General features: G+C 30.9%; 1 protein-coding gene across 1 annotated transcript in view; it reads right to left on the bottom strand.

Annotated features, from left to right (window-relative positions):
- Nucleotides 1-9,771, bottom strand: part of LOC143202586 (uncharacterized) — a 105,568-nt gene extending 95,797 nt beyond the window's left edge. Inside the window, exon 1 of the mRNA XM_076414199.1 lies at nucleotides 9,513-9,771. The gene's annotated coding sequence lies outside the window, so the exon portion shown is untranslated. The remainder of the gene's footprint in view (nucleotides 1-9,512) is intronic.
- Between the last annotated feature and the right edge of the window lie 7,269 nt (nucleotides 9,772-17,040).

The raw sequence follows: 17,040 nt of genomic DNA, 5'->3' as shown, positions 1-17,040 counted from the left end.
CGGAGTCATTTTAGTCGACATTTTCGTGCATTGGCAACACTGGTTGTGACCATGATCCTTTCGCTTTTCACTTGCATCATTCCACATTACTGTTCTAAGGTTTGTGTGGGATATATTTCGGCTATTCTAGTTTTTTATGTAACCGGTTTGGCGAAATATTTGCGAAAATGTCTGTTGTTAAAATGTCAGTTTATGTTCGCAATCAATTAATATCAATGATTCTTAATTATGTTATGACAAGGATAAAAATAAAATAAAATGGTAATAATATTGAAATATCCAGTTTAATCTTTTTATATTGATATATTATACGAACATATATTAATTCAGATGCACTCTTTTATAAATTTATGGCCATGTTTTGAAATATTGTGTTTACATTGTTTTTCAAAATGTTGCTCTCTATACTATTTTTTCTGACAGTATTGGAGTTTGATGCCAAAAATCACTTTCAGTGATTTTTATTTCATTGAATCTTTGGACATACTTGATTGAAGGTTTTTAAGAGTTAAATATCACGTTTATATCGGGTCACGTTATTTTTCTTTCATTACTTCATAAAAATAGACAATTTTTCTGCCTCGGATCTGATAATAATTATATAAAATAAGGTCTTTTAATGGTTGATTTAATACGCTATGTTTTAGCTGTTATAATGTTGGTTGTCTAGATATAATTAATATCAGGGTTGGCCAGTATTTGAATGACTTGTAATTAAAATACGTAATTGAAATCTATCCTAAGATGTAATTATTCTACCACCATAGTTACAAAATTTGTTGATTGCTAGAAAATATTACAATATATCAGTAAATCAAACAATTTAAAATCTTACAATTGATGTCTTAGAGACCAATTACAAGAAACATGAAATAATATCTGGGGATTAGCAATACCAGTAAAGGAGGTGGAAACATCAAAAGTGAAGTTAGAGTTAGTCAGTTTCTTAAATGAGAAAAAAAAGTTTGCTATTCTTAAACGGTATCCAAATATATGATACAATATAACGCAAGTTTGCGCTCATCAGGATCTGCAGAAAGATTGTTTTTAGAAGGTTTTATTCATTCCAAAACAAAAGACTGTTTGACCATTTTAAAAACTATTTATCATGAAAGAAAATTCTTCTTTTAGTAAGTCGACTGGCTGTATAAATCCTATCTTAATAATGTAAATTACCTAAGACTGGACCGTATTTTGAAAATATTTAGTATACTATATTTTGTATATTATATTTCAAACATACGACAAAAATATTTTGTATTTCTTATTTTAAATAACACATGTTGGAGCATGATAATCATCAGAGCATCAGATAATCCTTCTCTTTACTGTTAATTAGTCCATTCATAAATTCTCTTTTTCTCCTTTCCTTTGCTTTCTTAATTTTCTTCATAAAACCAGCTTAACTTTCTTCTTAACTTTTTAATTATTTTTTATTACCAACAGTCTCCCCTTCTTTATATATTTATTATGCTCACTTTTTACCAACGAGAGTTTATCTTGACTATACTTAAATAATAAATATTTTGCTGTCGGTTCCTAGCTTGTACTAAGACATTAAACAAATCTTCTGTCGCGTGATCAACTTGGTACCCACTTTGGTTTCCATCATTACTCAGATGATTGTTTCTGAGAGGTTTTTACAATTTTGCTATAAACGATTATATATATTATACAAAAATCGACTAAATCACCGTCTAAATGCCTTGATAGGAATCAGTAGAACGATGACTACGTCGCCTTGACTACTGGATTTCTGGTGGAATTAGTTAGAAGTCACAATTAACAATTCTAATTGTTAAAAAATGTTAGGCTTATTTAAAATAATAAGGAAAAATATTTTACTATTCATATAAAATCACTATTCATACAAATACAGTATATTCAAAGTTATTTTTTACATACGTTATCTAAATTTGTGAGGCCAAAACGTCGTAATGTTGCCGCATCAACTCTGAGTTTTTAGTTCAGTTTGGTTTTGACATATAACAAGATAAACTAAATTAAATAATTTAAAAATGTTATCAAATATAATTTATTTTAACATTATAGTACATCTAAAAACTATAGTTAATTATACAGCCGCAATAGTTTATAGGTTAGAGTTATAACCTCTTATTATTATTGCTTTCAAAAATTGTGCATGCGTCTGACAACCGGACGACTTTGACAGGCTCATTCGTTTACGCGTTCGAACTAATCAGACAGCATTGTGTATCTTTTTAATTAGAATAAAATGGCAATACATTAAACATCTTGATGACGTATGTACAAAAAAACTTTGAACAAACTATGAAGAGTAATTCATTTAAGGCTTCATAATCATGGTGCAATAAAAATATGAATACAGATATTGATAAGTTAAGTACCAGAGTATTTGTTACATCGATGCCCAAGTTAATATCCAATAAACAACCAGAATTATATTTGGTTGAAAGAAAGTTCGAGTGAAATCTGCTAGTATATGAACTTTAAGGAGAGTTGGTTCAAGTCAATAGTAAAGATTACGTAAAAAACATTAAAACATTGTTCAAATCATTACAACTTGCCCACAATACAATCTACCAGACATTTCTTCAGAAGAATGTCAGGTTGTCGTATCACATAGCCTTTCTTCAAGGCCCACCAACTGAGATTGATCAAACCTCGAATATAGCATTTTTAACTGTTATCATATTGGGCCAAAAGAGAACATTTTATATTTTATATTGAGATATTTTGAATCTAGGAAACAACTCTGAATCTTTGATTATTTATTCTGGTTTATTAAGACACATAAGATCATTTCTGATCATCCTTGTTATTACGATAATAGCTTTAGATACTGGCTCGAAGTTTTATCATAGACATCCTCAGAAATAATATAAATAACTCTGTTTTTGCACTCGTAACTAAATAAATAACTATCGATAACTCTGTACATAAGGAGTGGATTTCAAAAACATCATCATATTTTGTTGAAATAATCGGTTTTTGTTCTAAATAAAGAGAAAACTCATAAAATATCAGACACATATATAAATATTAATGTTAGTAGCTAATAGTTATATAAATCCTGATTAGGAACACCCCCGTATCTGCAAAACCTACGTGGTTTATAATTAGACAGGTAGTTCATTAGTGTGCAGTGCTTTCCAAAAATGGTCCATATCCTTCTAACCCGTTTCAGATGGCCGCTGATAATGGCAAGGATACCGCCGTACGTTTTTTGCCTAGGCTCTCGATATTCTGAAACTGTCACAATCACCGACAAAAGCTACCGTTAGATAATCAGTGCCGTGCAATCGTCTTTGACATTTGCGTCTAATTGGACATCACAAATATAGATAGATCGTTCCTAATCAACGAGCCAGTCTACCAGTTACATCCAAAGATCACTTTTACTTATTTACTAATTTGTATTGGTAACCGAAAATGGTATAGCTCCTTTGTTTGGAGCCTCTGTGGGCGTTGTAATTATGCAAATGCACGAGGAATGTGAATTGAATACGAGGATAAAAAAGAAGCGGAATTAATTTTCATACAAAGAAGCTTACGCTGGGCTAGTAATGTACATCGCATATATTTCTTTGTAATGTTTTTTACTACCTCGAATATATTTACTACGATTTTTAAGAGAATGATAAAGAGAATTTTATATAAAAGAGGAAGATATATTAGTTTACATTATTATAAACATGTTGGTCTATAAATTCCTTTTTGAATGATTTTTTTTTAATTTGAAGCTTAATTGTAAATAATCCGTAAAATGTATTTTATTCAAACTATTGTCCATCGATAGCTATTATTTTCCCATCATTCAGCCAATTTATGGATTCCATCTCGAAAGAGCGAAAAAGCGAAAGAGCTTTCCACGAATACACCCACTTTTTGGTATATTACTAAGATGTGTAATGCTGCTGATACTAGTAACGAGTCATATGTCGGAGCAAAGTCTGGAGAATACAACGGGTGGTCTAGCACTTTTTATTTTAATGTTTCCAAGTATATTTTCATCGGGTTTTGAAATTGCACTAAGCGTTGTCACGCTGAAGAATAACCTTGTTGTGGCTTTGCTTGTATTCCAGCCATTTTTCGCGCAGTGTTCGCACAAATGTGATTTACCGGGTACAAATTCAGATGTTTTCAAGGCATTGAAAATATATTTATTCACGTGAAGCCTGTCAATGATGAAGGCCCGAATGGCTTCAATATGAAGTTAGCTGGAAATGTATCCGTTGAGATGTAATACACAGTAACATCATCTGTTTCTTTTTATTATTTATATCTTTGAAAACTAATTTATAAAACTGATATAAAAATATTTTTAGAATAAGGGTATAATAAATTCATTTAATTTTATTTAATGGATTTTTAATAATACAACAAATTTAATACGGCCCATTAATGAAGAATTGCATTACTTAACAAAGTGTTAAATCAAAATAAATTGTTAAATGTTAGAAAGGTTTAAAATGTATTGATAAATCTATTTCTTCAAAAATAATGATATATGTGTAAAGGTGGTTCATTTAAAAGTGGTGATACAAGTTTTGAAGGTGATACACATAAATTACTTCTACAAATTATATCAAAACGAGAAATTGAGACGAAATACATTACACGAAATAATTTGAGATATTGTCATTGATTTAAAGAGAATTAATAGAAACTCCAGGTATTTTACTTGGAATTGTTGTTCCATAACAATAGAATAAATAGCTCACTCAGATATTACTGTTCGCAACATTTGGAGTTCTTCAAAACCCATTTTAAGTAACAATTTAATAAATTCAGTGTCTACATTCAGTCCACAGTAATGTGGACGAGTTTTAAGCTTACCATAATTTGTAATAAAAGTATGAACACAGCTTTTCAGCCTCGAAAAAACCTGTATTCATAAAATTGTCGTCATATTAGTGTTAACTCCTTGGCATGCGAAATAAATTTTATACATGAATTATCTCCAAACTTATGGAATGCAAGCTTAGATTATTATTGTAACCTTTTGGAGCAATTGGATATATAATTTACTGAAAATAGGCCAATAGGCTTTTTACCTCTAAATCTTCTTAAATCTCATAAAATTCTTCTGTTGATAATGATATGTAACTGAACCGTAGGCCAACTTTCGTTTTTGTGTTTATTTTATAATTTTATTAATAAAGCTACAGACCATAGAAACCCTTATTTTGGTGTTCAATAATACATTTCTTTGGAAGAATGAAATTAAAACTTATCACAGATGAAGTTTTATTAACTGATAATTCTATATATAAAATTTGATGATTCATTCTTATGCTGCATTAATTTTTGGTTTCCTAACAATTTAGTTTATTTTCATCTTATCACTGGCTAAACTGACCCTCTAAAATATTTAATTACTATTCGTTAATATTGTCATTATAATCAATAGTTTTTATTTAGATATTACATATTTTGTTTTCTTGCCCGTGTCTCCATCTTACCATCTTCCTCGCACCATAACTCAGATACCTAAAATTGTGTTGAACTTCTAGTTACTGCTTTCCAATTCTTATTACTCTAGCATATTTTCCAATAATTATCTTTTTTTGCTGTTATAACTAGGTCATCTGCGTATGCTAATAGTTGCCCACATTATGAGTTTACTGTATTTTTGTTTATCTTTCTTGATATATGTTATATACAGTATAATTATTGGCATCTCCCTATTTTATTATTGTAGATTTTTCCTCTTGTTTTGCGGTTTGGTTTGGGTTAGTCCCTTAGTTTAATTGATACATCCATTATTTTCATTACATTGACTTCACAACTATATCTAACAGAAAATTAAATACAACTATATGGCAACATGTATTTATTGTGAAGATAGTTTTAAATTAATCAAGAGCGAAAATATAAAAAAGGAAGTAAAATCAATTAAAAAATTAATGTATTACAAATAGACCTAGTTAACTATTGAGCACTGAAAATATTTGATACAAGGAGAAAAAGTTACTTAACAAATAATGTCATAATGAGTCAAAATGCTAAACTTTGTACCTTATTAAACAACATAAAATTTAAATAGTTGTACGCTCACAATACCTCAAGAATTCTGTTACGGAAAATATGATTTGCATTATCCAGTCTCTATTTGTAAGACCTTGTTAAATATTCAGAAAAATGACTAATAATATAGTCAAAATTAATATTTATTGCAGTGTGTGAGTGTGTGTGCCAATGGTACTGACTGCGTTTCAGTAAGATATCTATGGCGCAACAGTTGCATAGTTGTTTACCTACATTCTGTCTAATACTTGCAGATATGGCAGAAATATGTGCAGCAAGAGATATGTATTACTCGATTCTAAAACAGTGTTGACATTGCCGAACGTATAAATTCACTTTCAGAATGAGTTTAATGAAGTATGTAGTTAAACATTGAATTTCCAATAACTTAATAAACTTTATAGCTGTTCGAGATAAGAACAAAGTATATTTGCTTTTAAAATAATCAATTAATAAGGCAATCATTACTAAATCACTTGTCCTAATAGTTTAATTTAATAATGAATATATCAGTCAGTGTCACTAACTTTGTAACAAAATGTTATTATAAATATGTAATATACATAATATAAATAAAATTGTTGACAGTGTGAATAAGTGAATTAGTGAAATAATTAGTTTTAATAAAAGTTAGAGGATTTTTTATGACACCTGTTTATCGCATAGAGGAAGAATGAATATTTACATCAAGAACGTATAAAAATGGCCTAGAAGCAGGTGTGAAGAACCTGACCGAAGAACCGAAACAAACGGATATTCGTTGAAGAATGTCAAATAATGCATGGGAAAGAATTTTCTAGATATTGTATGATATCTTCCTTGAACTTTAAATGTTCTTACAATAAAACAGGTTATATATGAGAGGTTTTCCTTTTGATATATTATGATCACGTAATATTGTTTTGTTCGAACTTTATTTAGTTCTATACTTTTTTTTATTATTTAATTAATACATTGTTACTAGTCGCTTCCGTCTAACCTACAATGTGTCTTTATGCTAACTAACTTAACATCTAGGTATATAACTAGGAGGACCCATCGGCCCTAACTCAGTCTCTGGTGAAATAATGTTTATATATGTTACTGCTGATTTTTTTAATATATACACCTCATTACCCAACACCACACAAGATCAGATGGTTTGATTCTTTTGAGTCTGTGTTCTGTTCTGGTGGTATCCAATAGTTGCAATATTTCAATATTAGTATCAGAATTCCTCTTGCCCCCTTGCAATTCGCTTGATGTCTTGACTGACTGTGGGTATCTGAAGGTCTCGATGTAGGTAATTAGTCCTATAGTAATTGGGTGCACCCACAATACCTCTCAGGACTTTGTTCTGAAAAATTTGTATTTTATTAATGTTACTCTTTGCAGAACATCCCCATAATTGAACTCCGTATGTCCATATAAGTTTCAATATTTGCTTATATAATAGTAATTTATTGTGTACTGATAATTGTGATTTTCTTCCAATTAGCCAGTACATTTTCCTATACTTCAATTCCAGTTCTTTTCTTTTCTTCTTTATATGTTCCTTCCAGCGAAGTTTTGCATCGAGATTTATTCCGAGATATTTAGCGTTATTTCTATATGGAATGATAGTGCTATTTAATGTTATTGGTGCTTGTACGGTCTGTTTATAGGTGAACTGCACATGTACAGATTTACTTTCGTTAATTCTTATTTTCCAAGCTTGTGGTATAGATCTATAGGATTTTATTTCGTTTGGTGACTTTCCAGGTTTTGGGATCATTATAATTTCCGCAATCTTCCAAATGTCTGGGACATGTTTTAATCTAAATGCTGTATTGATCAAGTTGGTGAGTTTTATAATTCCCTTTCTTTGTAGTTTTTGCATTAATTCTCCTGTTATTATATCGTATCCTGGTGATTTCCATTTAGTTCTATGCAATATATCAATATATATCATTGTATCTCATTAGTTATTGTCTATTTTATGTCTTTTGTTATTTTATGAATAATTTTAAGGATATTTTGATCTTAATTTGTAACTAATTGGTAGTTTGCAAAACACCCGATTATCTTCTGGTACGTAGTTTTTGTTTTTATAGTTTTTGATGAACTTTATGTTCATCAACAAACATATTTTAGTTTTACTATGTCTTCTACTCATCGCAGTACAATGTTAAATTTAGATTTCTTGACTATAAAGTCATAAATGTAACAGGATGGACACAACAAACGTATGTATTATATTTTACCTTACAAATATATAATGATAATATGCTTTTTCTTAATAGATTATATTATATAACTTTATATTCATCAATAAAATTATTTTAGTATTATTATGCATACATCACCTATCACATTACAATGTTAAATGTTAAATTTCAACGCTAAAAAGTGATAAATACAACAGGATTCAAATATCGTTTTAAAAAAATTAAAAAATTTTTAAAAGTAAAATGAAAATATCATCAGGAATATAAATATTTTTAAATTCGTCTAAAATAACTTCTATATTATATTTTACGTTATAGATGTTATATAATATAATATACCTTTAATATATATTTTTATATTATTTCATCTTATACATGTATACAATACACATCTTGTGTATATCTGTCATTGTATTGCAATGTTAAAGGAACAGAAAGATTAGCTAGAAAGTAAAAAATACATTAAGATTCAAATGTTGCTACAATAAATGAATTAATTCTTGAAAATAAAACTAAAAATCAAAATATTTTAAATGGTTTATACCTTGTTGTTACTTGTTGATGTAAAATAGCTTCTATATTATTTTTTACCTTACAAATAATAAATGATAATATAATTTTTCATATTATTTCATCTTGTAAATGTATACAATACATATCTTGTGGATATCTACCGTCCTTCATGTTATAATCTTAAATATAAATTTCAATGCTAGAAAGCCATTTATTTAACAAGATTGAAATGTTACTACGATAAATGAATTAATTTTTAAGAATAAAATTAAAATTAAAAGTATTTTTAGTTTAAGCCTTGTTGTTGCTTCTTAATATAAAAAATACTATATTTTATTTACTTTACAGATGTTGAATGGTAATATACTTTTTTTTATATTATTTCAGCTTTATTTTCGTTTCTTTAATTATTTTAATGATCATTTCTGTATAACTAATTAAAAGTTAAATAGTATAAGGATGTCATTGTAACTGAATGTCTTCAAATTATTCATTTGTCAAGTACAAATTATTTCACCTTTTTGCCTGTTTAAATATATTATACCAGTACGAATGCATATATCACGAGTTTTCACCATTAGACAATCGTAGAAACAACATGGAGCCTTCTTCCCGAGATAACGAATTAACTGACGAGAATATGAGCACGACGAATATATTTAATGTCATCCAATGTTTAGACTCTTCCATTCATTCACCTGTTGACGCGAGAGACTGGTTTAAAAACAAATTTTCGAACTAATTTAATCCCGACAATAGAGGCGGAAGTACAGAACAAAAAAAACGGTTGAGTAACTTTACCTGTTGGGCATATATTCACCAGCTGACTGTGATAATCCAATACGTATCCATAAACGGTTAAAAATCACACGAGATAGGTCGGTTCGGTCGAGTCAGTTCAGGGATGAAAAAAATACAATTACCGACAAGATAAAGAAAGAATGAGCCACTGCACAAAAGCTGAAACTTCTCGCCGCATTCACCACAAGGCTTAGCTTACGTACTGAACTGGCCACAGGTAATTCTGGTTTAACCATCGAGCATAAGGTGGGGCGCGTACAGACGTTTGTCTGTACCGAGGACCATTTCGGTCCGAAGAACCGGCGGTTAGAATTTCTGGTCGAAATGTTTCCGTCGGAGCGCTTATTACCATTGTACGAGTGGTTCCTCTCGAGTAGAGATGAGGCTTTTAGTCGGAAACTATATGGAGATTGGTCGATAACAACGGCTTGATGTTTTTTAGTCATGGTTTTTGATTATTTCGCTTGGATTGCGAGACGATACCGCCGACGATAGGGCACGTGCAACATGAACCGATACGGTGTTGTTTAGGAAGAAGTGTCAGTCTGGAGTTTAGTTAGGTTATATTAGAAGAGTCCATCGTGTATCGCAACCAACACATTCTAATTTCAGATCTAAACATTTTGTGTGGTTAATTTTGTGTAGTTTGCAGGGACAGTGAAGCAGTTCATGGATATGTTAAATACAAGGGTTGAGTTAAACTACTTGCACTATATTATTTGTAAAAGTTCATACTTTTTATTGTTATGTACTGAAGATGGCTTAACGTATGAACGCTTTATGAATTATCTGGTAAATAATGCATTTTTGTAACTTTTATGTTAAAACCATGTATTTTGAGATTCTTGTCAATGTAGTTGTTAATAAAATAAGTTTAACGAATGAAACAATACACCTTTATGATCCTACTAATTAAATATTATTTTTCATCAATTAATTCGACACAATCACTATGTTTTCACTTTCATCTACTCTATTTCTCCCTTTTTCTTCCATTTCTATTCTTTCGATCTATGGCTTCTTGAATGGTACTTAATGTTGTTACCAATTATTTTAGTCTTTTACTAGAAATATCTTACAATAGTCATAACTAGGTGCTTTTATGTCATTGTATGGGTGGTTTGCTTTAAGAAAAGATGGTATAATAATATTGAAGATAAAATGGATAAAATATAGAGGAAATTAATTGTGTTGATTCAGGAAATCCTGTTGGTCAAGGAAGATGTTTGATGATGTTCTCATGTTTCTCGAGCATAGACAGAATATTTTTAGCTATGTGTAAGGCGGCACTATCATCTTGAAATATAGTAGTGTTTGCACCAATGATTGTCATAGTAAAAAAATCATCATTGACCAACTGAACATCACTATATTGTTGTCCAAGTATCCATGTTTTATAACTGTTGCACCAATTCATCCATTGCTTACCGTTGGATCTCGTTATATGGGGGTTTCGAAATCGTAGCCTCTCTATGAATGTTAGCTTTGTAAAGCTCCCGTCGTACTGTTTTCCTCAAAATAATATTATTTAAGTGAGTATTCTGCTGTCACTTTTGCGTCAGTAATTTTATGTTGTCAGGCCATAACCCTTTTAATATTCGCCAGTCATGTCAGTTGACTTTTAGTTTCGCCTACTATTCTTCTTGGGTGGATGATGTTTTAGTACGTTTTGTATTTGCTGTCACTATAAGGATTCTGTTGCTTGTAAAACGTAAAACCATTTAGCTGTTTCCGTCAAATACTTGTTTTAACCGCCGAAGTACCAAGCCTATAATGCACTACGAATATAACCACAAGACTTGGCATGTAAACTGAGCAATATATACGTGTCACAGTATTTACATGAAAGCAGTGTTGCCAACACGCAACAAGATATAATATATTGTATGGTGTTCATATTATCATATCTATCCCTTGTAGTAGTTGAATCTTTATTTGTGTATGAATATTATAAAAATGTGCATTATTAAGCAATATGTTCTAAAGCTATTGTGTTAAGGCAACATTCTCGTATAATATGTATTATGCTTTAAGGTACCCTCTACTTTTCCATATGAATAACTCATCCATATGAATAAGTAATAGTCCGAAGGATCCTAGGATGTACAAAATCCTATTGAATCAAAGTCTTTTCCTTGATGGCTTTAGCAACATTTTTTTTATTATTTAATTATTACATTGTTACTCGTTTCCGTCTAACCTACATTTTGTCTTGAATCTTGAATATGATAACTTAAATCTAGGTAAATAACTAAAGGGACCCATCGGCTCTACCTCAGTCTCTGGTGAAATAATGTTGAATGATTTTCTTCCAGGTCACTGCTGTATTTTTTATTATATGCACTATACAACACTACACAAGATCAGATGGTTTAATTCTTTTGACTCTGTGTCCTGTTCTGGTGGTATCCAAAAGCTGCATTACTTCAATATTCTCATGAGAATGGAGACTTTCCTCATGCCCCCTTGTAATTCTCTTGATTTCTAGACTGACTGTGGGTATCTGAAGGTATCGATGTAGATAATTAGTCCTATAATATTTGGGTGCGACCACAAGATGTTCTGACCTCTCAGAACTTTGCTCTGAAAAATTTGTATTTCATTTATGTTACTTTTTGCAGAACATTCCCATAATTGAACTCCATATGTCCATACAGGTTTCAGTATTTGCTTATATAAAAGCAATTTATTATGTATTGATAATTGTTATTTTCTTCCAATTAGCCAGTACATTTTCCTATATTTCATCTTTAGCAACAGGATGTAAAGTTTTATTGGGTGAAATTCTGAAAGATCAATTGTTATTGGCAAAATTTTCTAGTGATGGTTTTTGGAATAGTTCATAGTATATCTTTACGACTTTATAAAAATCATTAGTTTATTCTCATGAAACTTTGGTTTGTCTGATTAGGGTTGTCGTAGCAGATTTAAGTTTCATTCCCCATCACGATGCAAAAAAAACCCTTTCGAATCAGTTCATATGTTATAAATCGATGTCCCATGTCTTTTGTGCCAAATTCAGCCATTTTCAACATTCATTGCGCAACTCAATATATTTGTTTTTCATCCTACATAATGCTTCTAATATTATCTTTGATTTGGAATAGCTTGTTGGGTCATTCACGAAGTTTTGGTGAGGTTTTTTTGAATTTGGAGTTAATTTTTCGCCAATAGCGTTTCCAAGCGAGCCTTTTCAAACTATATTTCGCAGGGAAAGGAAAAGCCTTCGCATTTGCAAACTTCGACCCAAACTTTTTTGTTATTGCGTTTTTACACACATTATTATTTATATTGTAAAAATGTAGAATAGTTCCCATTAGGTCTATCCATGCACTTATTAGCGAATATCTATTGGTGGAAACGCGTCAAAAAAGTATCAAACTATTAAACAACTTAATCTAATTGTTAAATTCGACATTTCTCTGCATAATACAATCGTTGTCCATTTAATATTACTGCGCGCATTGGGGTTTAATCATAAAACTCTCAAATTTTGCTTTTCAACATTCATTACGTTTATTGTTACATTTTCTACTGAAGCCATCGGACTAGAACCCATTAGAAACTTATTTATGGTGATGCTGCTTCATCATATCTCAATTGGTAGTTTTGTTACAAATTTGTCTAGAGGACCAAAAAAGCCGGAAGGCAACGAATTGCCTAATAAGGCATCCATCCATATAATTTTGAGACAGGTCATCGGTTGATAAATAAACTATTTTTAAACTTTTACATGCAATTGAAAACATGCAACAGGGGTGAACCGTTCCAACATACAAAAAAGAACAGTTCTCTGTTGCATTTTGAGACTACGATTTTTAAATTACGATTTGCTACGATAACTCCAAATGCAAGAAATAATGGGTTTGTCCATCCACACTGACATCGAAATAGAATTTTCATGGCTGTTCTTGTTCATTCATTCATTTCACAGCATTCTTGCTGTGAAAAAATGATGGACATTATATTATTATTACTAAATAGTAAGCATCGACAGAGAGAGTGGCGCGTTGTGAACTTTTTACTCAAAATATATAATAAAAAATATTAAAATCTATTAGGGTACCTACTAGGTTATTTAATAAATTCGTGGTTATGAAATAGAATTTTTAATCTGAGTTTATTTACTGTTAAAACTAGTTTGTAGTTAATCATAAAAAAAATTTCGTTTGCATCCCACAAAAATTACGTTAATCTTTTAATGACGTCGGATATTTATTTCCATTACTGATGACTAGATGCTGTTCATGGACTTATTTATTAGTCCAGTATAAGATATTAAAAAAATAATAAATAAACATTTTACTAATAACTGTAACAATTTTATTAGTATTTTGATGCTACTAAATACGATATTTGGCAACAGTGAATCTTCTTCATGCTCGTCGACTGTGATTATTTAAGTCAGAATGAATAAAAAGGGTACTTACATCCATCACACTAAAATATGGGTCAGAATCATTGAACGTATTTGTTTTTTATCGACAAGGCCATTCGAAAATCATTTATTTAAAAATTCTCCACACACATATTGTTTTGCAATAGCAAACACACCTAAAAATACGTATTCTGTATATCCATTTCTCTTACAATGCAACATCGCTAATAGTAGGTAGGATTTTCGCAAACATTTTCATATTGCTTGGAACATTTTGTGATAATTAGTCGTCTGCTGTCGACGATGATCTTATATCGAAATCATTGTGATCATAGTAAACAATGCATCGAAGCAATTTACGATAAAGTACACCCTTATTGTTTCAAAGCTCGCTTTTTTGGGTGTGGCCAAACTGCTGTTCCCGAAGAATGTCTCGACGTTGCCACATGCTCGCGTTATATCACAATGTAAGGACACCTTTCGTAAGGTGTGCTATGGTATGTGTTTGTCATCTAGTTCTGTGGATTTTTTTCCTTCGTGAAATAATTTAAACCGTAATCGAGGATTTTACAATAGCAGTTCCTTGAATGTTACTAATTGGATTGTTGGGATTCGGCAATAATATTGATTGAATAATTTACATTATTTTATTTGTACGTCATATTGGATATACGAAATATATAATTTTATGCCTTAATATACTTTGGATATAATTAAATGATACATAAACAAAAAAATATATATAAGCGAATGTTGTAGCTAGTGTAGATCTATGGTATTTCAGACTTCAAATCATAGAAATAATTTCTTCGCAGCATTGTTACCATCCCATACTATATTAGAAATGAGGATATCCACAGATCTAAGGGTGACAGGACTAAAAATTGCTTGACGACGGTGAACTTACCGAGAAGTTAAGAGGACAAAAACTTAACTAACATACTTAAATTATGAGTGAAAAGTAGTGCGAGAATATTTATTAATTTTAGTCTGACAATACTAACCATATTAAGGAAATCTATTAGATAGTGAATAATTAGTTGTACGTATTAATTATGAGTCCTTGATAAAGGATACCATTCTGCTGATTCCTCTAATAATTCTCCATACTGTTGCTCGCAACTGCTGTCACATGGATCTGTTTAAGTATGTTTTATGTATGTAAAAAATTAATAACAATAATGTACCTATTACCTTTTTTTTTAAATATGTTAAATTTTGCGTCGAATAAAATGTTTCTTGATAAATTTTACTTCATTAAGTGTAATATTTTAGTGGTTGTTAAATAGATGGAGAATGGTACTTGATAATATTTTAACAGGTCAGGTCAAATCCATCTATTTTTTAGTTGGCCCTAACCTTCAAAAGATGCGTATATAAATTTGACAGCGTTCGGACCATTAGTTTGTGATTTATAACAATTTGAGTGAAGTAACTTTTGTTATTGTGATAAAATGGATAAAAAGGAATTTCGCGTGTTGAAGTTGAAGCAAAAACTTGGCTTGATGCCGAGTTTCAGGATACCGTCCCAGAAAAATCAACCATCAAGGATTGGTATGCTAAGTTTAGACGTGGTGAAATGAGCACCGAAGACGGTGAACGCAGTAGATGCCCAGAAGAGGTTGTTGCCGACGAAAACATTTTAAAAATCCACAAACATTTTTTTAAGACCGTAAATTGAAATTAAGTGAAATAGCTGACACTCTGAAGATGAACGTGCACATCATATTATTCACGAATAGTTGAGTACGAGAAAGCTCTGTGCAATGTGGGTGCCCCGCATTTTTGCATCTATATATGACAATGGATGAAACATGGCTCCATTATTTCATTCCGAAGTTCAATCGACAGTCATCCGAGTGTATTGCACACGATGTACCCGCTCCAAAGCGTGGGAAAACGCAAAAGTCGACTGGCAAGGTGGTGTTTGTATTTTTGGATGCGCATGAAGTAATTTTCATTGACTACCTTGAAAAAGGAACACGGTTATTGGACCGTTTGAAGGACGAAATCGCCGAAAAACGTCCGCATTTGAAGAAAAAGAAAGTGCTGCTTCACCAAGATAATGCACCGTGTCACAAGTCAGTGAAAACTATGGCAAAAGTCCATGAATTAAATGAAAAATTAGACTTGTTCTATAATCAGTTGTTTATTAATTTGATCGCATATTAGGATAAAAAAAGCTTTAGCAAATCCATTGTTTACTATGCTAAGTTCAGCTTATAATGAAAAAAGGCATATTGCTCATTAAACCCAACTGGTAGGGTCTATTGAAAAACCTAAAGGGTTGCTTGAGCCAATGGGTTATACAAAGTTTTAGACATTAAAAGACAAATAAAAGCAAAACTTAATTATATTTTTAATTGAAATAAAGCTAAAAAAGCAACTTAATTAATTTAGTAACTGTCATGTTATGAGTTCATGTGAACACAAATACAATTCACATCAGAAGTGCATTTAATGTAAGCCTATCTTACTCTTGGAAAATATCTGAATAGAACTAGGGGCACACTAGACAAAATAATCATCCTCGTCAGTGTCTGAAGGAAGATGAGTTTTCTTCACATTTTTTTAATTTTTCTTGTTAACTTTTTATTAATTAACTTAAAGAGTTATTCTCTGATTTAGATTCTCAGGAACTTTTGAAATTGTTTTCTTCTTGAACATTTTTAGCTTCCTGGAAGTTTTAGTTTTTTTTGTTCTAAAATAAGCACATCTTTCTTGACAGTTTCTGTCAAAACAGTACAGCTTCTCTATTTCTTTTGAGATGGTGAAAATTAAGGGTCACTTGAATGTGGCTCAATCGACCCAATTTTTTTTGGTTCAAATGGCCCCTTCCTCGAATTACGTTGACTTTTGAAGCTTAAACCCTCAACAGTGGTCATGTTAAAATCATAACACACTTAATGTAGTATGATGAGATTCGTAATTTTTAAACAAAAATTCAGTGTAAAAAAAGTGCAGCGCAGACTAATAGGAAATATGTGATGTTTATCAGGACCCGTTTGCTTGCTGTCGTCTTGGAAGTTTAGATGTTAAAGGTGAACCTCACCCTGTCCAGTGGATTATTGAAGAAGTTGATGAAATATTTTAAAAATATCGAGATAGACCGAAATATTTTATCTTGTGGCGTCGTTATGAAGCATACTA

Source organism: Rhynchophorus ferrugineus, unplaced genomic scaffold (assembly GCF_030347505.1).
Source record: "Rhynchophorus ferrugineus isolate W39M unplaced genomic scaffold, kcgeb_rfMv2 rfM9, whole genome shotgun sequence".
In the NCBI taxonomy this organism is placed as follows: Eukaryota; Metazoa; Arthropoda; class Insecta; order Coleoptera; family Curculionidae; genus Rhynchophorus; species Rhynchophorus ferrugineus.
This window is presented reverse-complemented; position numbering and strand designations above follow the sequence as displayed.